The sequence below is a fragment of the Aptenodytes forsteri genome, unplaced genomic scaffold (genome assembly GCF_000699145.1).
Source record: "Aptenodytes forsteri isolate BGI_AS27 unplaced genomic scaffold, ASM69914v1 Scaffold256, whole genome shotgun sequence".
Classification (NCBI taxonomy): Eukaryota; Metazoa; Chordata; class Aves; order Sphenisciformes; family Spheniscidae; genus Aptenodytes; species Aptenodytes forsteri.
In genome coordinates, this window is record NW_008795021.1 from 4,293,434 (window position 1) to 4,305,231 (window position 11,798).

General features: G+C 36.8%; 1 protein-coding gene across 1 annotated transcript in view; it reads right to left on the bottom strand.

Moving 5' to 3' along the window:
- Nucleotides 1–11,798, bottom strand: part of ADGRB3 (adhesion G protein-coupled receptor B3) — a 293,354-nt gene that overhangs the window by 218,681 nt on the left and 62,875 nt on the right. The window lies entirely within an intron of this gene.

Sequence of the window (11,798 nt, forward strand, 5' to 3'; positions counted from 1 at the left end):
CCCCATCCCTGGAGGTATTTAAAAGACGTGTAGATGAGGTGCTTAGGGACATGTTTTAGTGGGCATGGTGGTGTTGGGTTGACGGTTGGACTCGATGATCTTGGAGGTCTCTGCCAACCTTAATGATTCTATGATTCTATGATTCTATGATTCTATGACTGCACCCCGTGGAAGGGACCCACGCTGGAGCAGTTTGTGAAGATCCGCAGCCTGTGGGAAGGACTCACATTGGAAAATTTTGTGGAGGACTGTCTCCCATGGGAGGGGCCCGATGCTGGAGCAGGGGAAGAGTGTGAGGAGTCATCTCCCTGAGGAGGAAGGAGCAGCAGAAACAATGTGTGATGAACTGACCCCAACGCCCATTTCCCATACCCCTGCACTGCTTGGGGGGAGCAGGTAGAGAAAATCAGAAGTTAAGCCTGGGAAGAAGGGAGGGGTGGGGGTAAGGTGTTTTAAGATTTAGTTTTTATTTCTCATTATCCTACTCTGATTTGATTGGTAATAAATTAAACTGATTTCCCCAAGTCGAGTCTGTTTTGCCCATGACAGTAATTGGTGAATGATCTCTCCCTGTCCTTATCTCGACCCACTATCCTTTCGTTATATTTTCTCTCCCCTGTCCAGCTGAGGAGGGGAGTGATAGAGCGGCTTGGTGGGCACCTGGCATCCAGTCAGGGTCAAGCCACCACACTGATTAAAAGCCATATCCTACAAAACAGTAGATATGGAGGAAATATTTGCAGGCGGTCCTCATTTTTACAGCAATTCACCAGGTATGTACAAACTTCTCCATGTGCCTTCCCAGAAGTGTTCCAATCAGAGCATCTCAGTGCTTGCTTTATACTTCGGCTCCAATAAGATTGAGGAATTAGACAGAGCAGCAGGTAGATCCTCAAAAAGCTCAAGCCTGTAGCTATGTTTACTGACCAGACTGGTCCCCTGATCAGATGCATCTGCATCTGCAGTTGCTTTCTTTTTTAAAACCTGGCCAAGTCAGAGAAAACACTGCTGGTCTAACACTGTCTAACACTGTTAGACTACTGATCTAATGTTTTGAGTACTTGAATTAGGAAGATCTGCATGCAATCAAGTCCCCTCTGAAGAGGGGATCCCAATATGAAGGAATTATAAACCATACCTTCCTCACCTTGGATGAGAATATCCATTAGGATTCAAGGCTATCACCACCAAAACCTGAGCTGTCTAGGAGGAAAGGAGGAGCAAAACTGTATTGGAATACTCATTTGAGAACAGGCACAATACATAAACCAAGGGTTCAGAAGAAAGGCAGGTTTGCTTAATTCATCCCAGATAATTGAGAGGTGTCTCCAATTACTGCTTTACTAAATTCTTGACTTTACCAACTTAGGAGACAGAAAGAATTCAGCCATAAGCTTAACATTTCCTGGTCACATCAAATTACTTCTCTAGTGGATATCTTCCATTCTGAGTTTTGTATTGAACCTGGAGACCAAGCTGTCATAAGCCAGTGCACCACCAACACACACACAGCTCTACAGCTTTAGCTGCCCATGCTCAAAATCAGCTCTGATATGATGCAACTTTGTAACTTAGATCAGACTACTGTGAAAAGGGCTGTGAGAATTGGGGGTCCGTGCCCCTTCACTCAGGAGCTACAGTTAAGCTGAATCAGCTGTGACTGTGCATGGCCATGTATTTTGGTTATCTGAACTTTGACTTGTGGATTTGGTGTCAAGGTCAAGCGGCATTGGACCTGCCTTTTCACTATGGGCTTGCCTGGAGACCACTGGACTGTTAGCTGAATACCACCACTGGCCTGGATCCTGACCCTCACACCGTGACTTGACTTCCTGGCTTGATGTCAGATCTGTCTCATCACTATGGACTTGTCTGGTGATCTGGAATATTAGCTGGGCCTGGCTACCATCACAGACCTTCTCTGTTCTTGTCTGGGTGCTGTGGGACCTTGCCTTTGCCAGCAAAGGCCACTGTGCATGCCCTGCTGTCTTCTGGTTTCCCTCACAGAGCAGCCCACTTCTTGCTTCTCCCTGAACCCAGCATCTGATAAGCAGGTGCTACAACATCTACCCGGTAAATGCCTTCAAGACAGACTTGAGCAGAGTCATACAGAAATCTGAAACAGAACTGTTACAGAAACACAGGCCTCCTGTGTCTCAGTTTCATGTTCAAGCCATGATTCTAACCTTCCCCACACGAATTCATAACTAGGTCTTTGTTTTCTGAAGGCATGTCTAATTCATCTTGAATGTTCTCCATGGAGGAGATAAAGTGGATTAAGATTTGCTTAAGGGATTGTAAAAAGTTGTCCTGGGGCACTGTGAAATCTTATTGTCAGGATAATGCACACATGCTTTATTTAAATTGTTTACATCATGCATGGCACAACGAAAACTCAGTACCTCAGTGGGACATATAGACACTATCCAATATAAGTAGTAAGTAATACTAATTAGACAGAGTTTGATTTACTTGTTCACATTGTTGAATTCTAAATTAACTTTAATAACTCAGGAGAAATATCTCAGAGTTATTATGGTCATTTCAATAAAACAACTGCACAATGAGGAGATGCTTTAAAAAACATCTAACTAGAAAATTGGGCCTATAAAGAATGACAGAGCTTGGTTATTATGAGCTGTTATAACGCAATCACATGAATCACTATGGCATGTGGACCTTGTGCTCAGCTCTTGTTATCCAATTCTGGTTATCTCATCTCCAGCATCCCCTGCTTTTTCCCTCCCACTCCCCCCAAACAAGACGTTTTTCATGTTTATCAAAGTTGTGGGAGGAAGAATCAAAAAGATCCAAGCAGCTAAGAAAGGAATGAAAACCAACAGTCAGCTAGTCAACTAAGTCAAATGTTATACCATTACTGTTTCCCTTGTCTGAATTCAGGTGCCTTACATGCCCATTAATTTTGAGTGCAGTTGACAGAGAAAGATAGAGATTCCTCATTAGGGTTGTTTGGGCTGCCTTCTCAGGGTTTTAAAAGATCATATGAATTTTGTATATATTGCATAGTGAGCTTAAACTGCATTTTAGGAATACTGGATTAACCCTTGCCTGTGACCGAGTACATAAAATGCAAGCACATTATTCCTGAGATCAGTGCCAAAGCTAATCATAGAATCTGGTCAAAACATTTAACTGAAGATATAACATAGCTTTATACCTGCAGCAGATAATTCTTAAAATTCTAATTCTTAAAAAGTCTATTTAGACTCGGACTGACTTTTCAGATGCCCTTACAGTGCCTTCAGTTTTGCTTTTACATGCAGTAGAGAACTACCACTTTGGACAGCTAATCTGTAGAAACTACTATGAATAAGAAAACATCTTCTCTGGTTTTCCTGAGGCACAACAGATGCCATCAAAAGGAGCCTTCATCATGCCTGGCTCTGCAACATTTGCATTACTAACATATACACCTGATACGACTCTGCTGTCTCTTTGGCACTACATCCTATCTGCAACCTATTTTCTGCTACAGTTATTCCAACACAAATTTTGGTTTTATTGCTATTGCTATTTCTTTAATTTCTTGTGCTGTTCATTGCAGTATGTTTATGAAATATATATTCAGAATAGGAGTCCCCCAAACTGAAACTATACTGTTTTGGCTAACTATCCCTAATTTCCTGGAAATATTGCCTGTAGGTAGAAGCTCTATAAAGTTAAAATTTGATTCTACAATGTGCAATACTCCAGAAAACACAATTATATCTATGATATAAAATGGAAAGGAAGAGTTTACTCCAGACTGTTTGCTCATGTTATTTCATAAAAAATCATGGTGAATTATTTTTAATTGGAATATCATGAATGTGAAATATAGAAATAAGAAGCAGGGATGGAATTTTTGTTTTCTGCTGAACTATAGTTTTTGGGACCCAACAACATAACACAATTGTTTCAATTAATTTCCTTTACCTGAAACCACTAACACAGAGTGACTGAATTTATATGCCAGAGAAGCTATTAATTTACTGAAAATTTCTACAAATTCTGTTCAAAAATAATCTATACTTTTAAACCTGAAAAATCATTCAGAATCAAGTATTCTACACGCGAGTCCAGTTTTGCTATTATTGCCATGCCATATTTGGGATAACTGTCATTATCTCCACAGTCAGATCTAGGGGATAGACAGAAAAAGAATATTTCTTGCCTTCCAATAGCATTTGACCACTTAGAAATCATAATCCACAGTCAAGGTGGCTTTCCTAGTACAAATAATTCCCTGGAGAAATGGACAATCAAAAAGTGCCATTTTATATTATCCCTTTTCCCCACCATATCCTGATTATAGCATTGTTACCCAACAAGCAGTATATTACAGGATGCTGGAAAGAAAATTGCTTTTTTTCCCTTTAGTTATTTTCCCCTCTCTGTTCTGTGTAGTTTTTACAGTGCTATTGCTTTTATAGAATATTTTTGATGTACTAAATGGGTTTTCTGTCCCTAATCCCAAAACATCTAAATGGTGCTTTATTGGAAACCAAACTAACTGCACTCTGGTGGCAAACATTCACAACAAAATTTCTAAACTGAATGAAAGAGGAACAAAGTTAAGGGTCAGTGTAAGGATGCTCAGTTATTTGATAATATTTCAAAGCAGTATCTTTTCTGCAGAAGCACAGATGTGGACAGCATAATCTGGACCTATCTTGATATGAACTTTGGCTATTAATTGTCTTGATGATTTAAACATTTGAGTTCTACAGTTACACTATGTTTATTGCAAAGGGGCATCTGAATGGTAATGAAGCATTTTCAAAAGGTGCTCAATGTCATCATTCAGCAAATGAGACTCAGTGCATGTGCTGAGACGACATACTGGTTGCAATGCTTGGAGCAGGAAATTAATCGGGCACAGAAGAAATTTTTTCCCAAAACCTACACCAACATTGACATAAAGATTAAAAATGGAACTGATGAGAATTTAGCATAAGCAATATAAGAAGTAAAATCAGTTAAGTGGAACAGCTAATTTAATCACATTAATAGGAATAAGCAAATTTTATTATTCAACAGAGGTATATAAGATTGGAAATTATATACGAGATAGGAGAAGAGGGGGATGGAAGCCCTTAAACAAAACCTGCAAGTATGTTTTAATAAGTAATTCCTTAGGCTTTTTAATAATGACCTATTATATTTAGGTTAAGTTTATGAAATTTTTATATTATGCTTTCTTTAATTTTTAGTTCTTTATGTCACAGATTAAATTCAGCCTGGGCCCAAATGATTAAACTGAGAACAAAGAACCTCACTGGAACAGTATCTTGACCTTGCTTTTCTTACATTCCTGAGAAAACCCTAGCCACCAACTACAGAATCATTTTCTCCTTTAGTCCAAAGCTCAATATACTATAGATTTGATCTGAATGAAAAAAATCCTACCCATTTAGATACTTCTACTAAATGAAACTATTTCAACATGAAAGATTAAGATGGCAATATAAACACTGAGCCGTAATGTTTTGTACCACCAAGAGGTTCAAATGCTGTGAAGAAACAAAATTATGTTTTGGCAATTTAGCAATACTTAGCTTGTCAGACAGCCTGTGATAACTGTCCACCACAGCTGGGAGGTAACATAACTTTGTTTAAGCTGTTTTAATGGAAGGTTTGGCCTTATTCCAGTGAACGCTAAATCTAAAAAAAATCTAAAAAAAAAAAAAAAAAAATTGCAGGTTGAACAATCCAATTTCATATCCAGCTATAGCTAAGACAGACTTTAAACATTGCTAAAACCAGTGACAGTGCAGACTAATGTGAGCATAGAGAATGCTGAGTGACAGGTAAAAATTTGGATCCAGCAGCTGGTGCCATCAATAGAAGTTATATCCATAGGAAAAAAAATCCATAAAAAGCACGTATGTGACTCACTAGACAGAGACTCCCTCAAACCATACATTAAAAAGCTCATTAATAAATATGTTGTTAGATAATTTAAAGATTAATAAAATTATGAACAGAAGAAAATATTCTAACAAATGCCCTCAAGAAGGAAAAATGACCAAATTCTTATACAGTTACGTGCATCCTTATTTTCCAAGCTTTAAAAGAAAATTCCTAAATGCATGCTTCAAGTACGTTCAATGAACAAACACATATATTCAGCAAACTCCCTCTAATATCCTGTCAAGTAAAATGATAAACAGTATAAACATAAACACTTCAAACTCCTCTGAGATCTGCTGTTGAATACCATTTCTAAGTAGATGAACTAGTGCCATATTTGAATGTCTTACCCTATTGATGTGCAGTCTCTACCATTTCAGTTTATGAGAGGTTTGGATATCTATAATTTTAACTTCTGAAAATTATTTCTAAGTACAACCAGGAATGTAAAATAGATGATGTGGTATAAAATCACCAGCCATGTTTTCCAGTAGTGGAACTATTCATCCAAGAAACAGGTATAAGTTCAATTTGGCAAAGTTAAATGACAGTCATTTTGCAGAAATTAAATTTTCTTTGTGCATTGTTGACTGTGAATGGATACCATTATTTTTCATTGCCTAGATAGTGATGCAATTTTCAAAGCTAAATGAGCATTAAAAACATTCATTCTATGCTTCTGCAATGAACAATCTAAGATACCTAATGGCAAAATGAGACATTTCCTTTAATCTTTATGAACATATTGTACCCTCTTGAGGTAAAAATGAGAAAGGAGGGGATAAGCTCTCTGTATTTTTGATAAATGTTTCCCTCAGAAATGGGAGAAGTCTTGTATGTGTAGATGCAGCAGCCTGCCTGACTGCCAGTCCCTGAAGATCCAATCTGTCGGATGACTGTCCCACAGTTTCTTCCCCTTGGGCAGGCCAGTCTCTTTTCATTCCTCTGCTTTATTGGAGATGAGATTTTGGTACGAATATAGGGAGGAAATATGTCTCACCAAAGGGCACCATTTATACACATATGAATGGGTTTCCAAGTATTTGCCTTTGAGATCAGCTCACATACTAGCTATGCTGCTCTACATTAGGACCAGAGTCAGGATTTTCTGGACAAGTTACTATACTAATATACTATTTTCCCATAGATTTACTTGAAATCTACCTCCTTTCAAGATACTTAGGTACTGAGTAACGGAAGATAGTATGAGGCCATAAGATTTTCATAACAATGTATTACAAAAAATGGCATATAACTAACACTGTTAACTATTAACTAATGTAATTGGTACTAAAAGTGGAAGACCTTATAAGTTAGAAAAAAAATTCCATAAAATAATAGTCATTAAAGAACAGCATAAGCTTTGAACCACAGATTATATAGAAAGTCATTCATGAAATGAGATCAAATATCTTTTCTATAAGACCATTTCCCAAACTATATTCTTAAAAGATTTACAGAGGAATGTTGCCTATGGCTGACTAAATTTCTCCATGTATGTGGACAGTGTTTGTTAAAACAAAAAAAGAAAAACAACCACAACAATATCAAGCTCTTTGGCACCACTGCAGGGCAATTTAAGCATTTGTGCTCCTTACAACAACTACCAGTCAAACAACGCAGACCACAGAGCTGTACCATATATTTTGAGTGAGAAAAAGTTTTTCTTCCCACTGTAAAGGAGACTTAGAGAAAGAAAAAACAAAAAATAAAAAAAAAGAAAATAATCTTTTACAGAGTTCTTCTGAAATTTTCCAAGGTGGGAAAAAGCTATATTCATCCATAGTAGAACAATCCTCTGATTTATATCACAAACCTTATCAAAGATCCTCTATCTCAGCCTTAAGCCAGAGCAGCAAATAGGGTCCTAAAACTCACAGCTGAAGCCAAGGGAAAGCAAAACAAAACAAACAACACCCATGAAATGAGTAAACTTATGGGTTCAGAAATCACAAAATATACTTCATAACTTTCAGACTCTGTTCTTGATTTTAGCAAACCCAGTACATGGATGCTTTGAGACGCTTTGAACTGATCTTACTGACACTGTTAACTCTGTTATCATTATACAACATGGTCCTAACAGAATTGCAGAGATATGCGTAGTATCTTTGGTCCATGTACTGAAGTCCAACTCTCCATATTAAAAAAAAATAAAATAAAAATTACATAGGCACACACATAGTTACTCAGAATTATATCTGCATATATTTATATGGCTTTGAAGTTTGATCTCAACAATATCTTATAATTCCACTGCCAAAATAATTATTTACCATAAAAATACTTTTCTCTGATATTAATAATCCACTAACACCCTCACGAAACTGACTTGAAAAATGAAAAATGCTTATTCAGTTTGTTACCTCAATTGTTACGTTACTTTCAGGCTATGCAGTTTGAAAGAGGCAGACCTGTACTTCTATTTGGAATTAAAACCTACAGTCATAACCGAGGAAATCATATACTTTTTCAACACAGCAGGTTGATTTGTCTAATATTCTAGATAGAAATTCTTTCCCTCCCTTTTCTATTTTTTTGTTTGTTTGTTTGGTTTTTTTGTTGTTGTTTCTTTTTTGTTTGGTTTTTGGTTTTGGGGTTTAGTTTGGGTTTTTTTTAATTTGTTTTTTTTTTTTTCCTGAAAAGCCAGAAAATGAAAACAAACTTTGGCAGCTGGTATGCCACATCCTTAGCTTGGCATAAACCACGATACCTCCACATTCACAATGGAGCTCATTTGTGAGTAACAGACCTCTCTCTGACAAACTGCAAGTAACATGCAGAGTTAATAGCTGTCCCTTAAGTCTTTGTAAGTAATATTGTCTGTAGACTCCAGAGTCTCAGATAGGAAATCACTCTATTTCCACTGACTTTTGCTAGTTTTTACCAGCTGAAAGTATGATTCCTTGGTTTTATTCCTATTTTAACTAATTTATATTTTATGGGGTTTTACTTTAGTTCTATTTAATTTTCCTTCATTCATTTTCAGTAGTGAGTGAGTAACAAAACCCTGTAGAATTCATTAAAACTGAGGGTGAACTTTGCTATTTACAGTAGTTAGCCACGCCATCTCTAGCTGACCACCTCTAGCTGTTGTACCACCAGATGATGGCTGGACATTCTTGTGACTGCCTTACAAGGACACAAAATCCCAGAATGAGTCTGTGCAGAATTGCATCTTGTTATCGGAGTGTGACACTCTGGTGCCTCCCCTGTTTAAGGGATGACTGCATTGTCTGGAATATCTTGCCACTATACTTTACTGAATATGATTGTTGCCTCTTGACACTACCTTAATATGAAATTATAATACTCTCTTGGATGTGCTTTTACTCCATTGACTCAAAGTTACCACCACAGACTTAATTTCTATCCCCTTAAACCTCATTCTACTCAGAAATTGTTGGGAATCACCTAAAGATGCAGCTGTCCGAGGCAAAGGAGTAAATAAACTTAGATATTTAATTTCTCTGGGCAACGCTTAAGTGCACCTGTTAAAAAATGTCCTGTCATAAAACAGATGATTCCTTTAGAAAACACCAGCTTTTAATTGCTCATAAAAAGGGGCCTATAAACAGAATTATTCAGAAAAGAGTTTACAGAGGTAGAAATTTAGGAATAATACAAGACTCTAAGATACATATACTTAAATGTTGTAAAAAGTTATTTCCACAAATGGGCTGCAGACACTGCTTTCTGTTTCAGTTGGATGCATTTTTTTTAATTAGACTGAATCCTGGATGTCTGCATGTTTTATAGTTTCCATTTCTTTAGAACCTTTTACTGCACTGTATCTTACTTAATACAAGGTAGCAAAGGGAAACACCTTAGATTATTCCAGTTTCCTATAGCACCCATTTAAAATTACTGAAGGGTTAATTTATTTAGCTTTACCTTTAAAGATAATTATTAAATAATATACACAAAACTAACTACCGAATTATGACTATTACTTAGAATATATCCATAGAATTAAGTTAGATTTTTATCTACATTTGTGAAGATTGCTTGATAAAGATTCATATAGACATTCCCTTGATATTAGTAATTTTTAATCTTAAGTAACTGAGAGCCGTATTTCCTCAGAATCACTGAGTATGCAGTTTTAGAAAAGAGAGGAAAAAAATCTACTCTTTTATGCACTGTTCACAGCTAAGTTTTCAGGGAACGTGAATCATTTAATAAGCTTGTTTGATATTGAGAAAGAAATACGAGCTCTCGATCATTTACTTCAGGCACGAAGTCAGATGCTGCGATGAGCTAGACAGTCAAAGTTTGCATGACATTTTCCCCCTTTAATCAGTGGAGAAAGCTTGAGTCTTCTGAAAGCCAACATATTGATCTGATCAAAGAATTGCTGAGGCTGCTGCAAAGGAAATGAATGTGAATATATATGGAGCAGAAGTATATAAGGGTGTAAGAAAATTCCAGTTGACCTTTCTCTGTAGTTTTCCTATTCTTTTGTCTATTTTTCTCTGAAAACTGTCTCTTGTGGTAGCCTTTAGCCACCAGAAAATTGTTACATATGGTTTGAGCAAATGAAGACTAGGAAAAAGAGAGTGACACTGGCTGAGTATGAATCTTGTGACTTGAAGGATTTTTTTGGGGAGTGAAGAAAGAAATGTGACAGATGCCCACTTTCATGTAACAGAGAATCTGCTCAGCTGACAATGTACAACTTTGGGGCAGGAAAGACTGGTGGGCTACATCTGAGTGCGAAACAAAGAGGATTAGGACCAGGAGCCAAAGTCATGAATGAAAAGAACAGGGGGGAGAAGGCAGAACTTATAACTGCTCTGACCACCATACTCACTATCCAAGAACAGAGTGTGACCAACTACGCACCACAGTGCAATGAGAAAAGCATTAATCATGCCTACCAGGACTGGTTTCTCACCCAGACTATCCCCTGAACCATGCCTTGACATTGTTTGGGCAGGTGCCAGTATGGACAACCGAGGGACAGTTCTCAGGTCTGCACCTGGTCCTTTTTGATTCATGTTTATAGACACAGTCATAAAAGCCAGATCCTAGCCTGAAATGGGAAGATGATGGGCACTGACTCTTTTAGGCTGTTTTGAAAAGAAATGGGATATTAGACAATGGAAACTGGAAAAAGTCTACATAGCAAAATTATGTAATAATACATAAGAAAAGATTCTTGGCTAAATATTGCTTACTTTGGTGTGTATTTTACTAGTTATTCAAAAGCTAGGTAGAAATCTGAAGAGAATATAAATACTCCATGAATTAAAGGGGACTTGTGTTTTTATATCTATTAGGAATGTAGTTCATTGCAAAACCATGAAAGTTTCACTTTATTTTTTCCTTGTGAAAATTTGTTCTTGAAAAAACCAACCATAATTGTATTAATCACTACAGAGGTATTTACACATGAACTATGACGCACTACAAGGAATGATTCCTGTTCACCTTCTTAAAAATAATAAGTGCAATCCACACAGTGGTTCTTTAAAGGCTGTACCCTTAAATTTTTCTTTGTGAAAACATAAGGTATTCTGGAATAACTTGATGGAAACAGGAGAGAGATCTGAATGGCTGTTTTGGGCCATTCTATGGAATTTGCATTTTCATTTGTCTGACAGGTCCAATTTTCTTTCTATTGGGAGAAAATGTTGAAATTTTACCAGCTGAATTTTTATTAACCACAAATATCCACATTAAAATTCACAATACTGTGCTTTAGCACTACACAGCCTCAGAACAAGAAGTAGTTTCATTACAAATTAATTCTGAGTATATGTGTATGTAATTATTAAAATAGTTGTTTCCTGACTAAAAATTTTAGACATTTTCTTTACACCTTTGGACAAGTTTTTTTCTGTCTTCTTTAATATATTTGATAAAAGACTCCTTCAAATGTT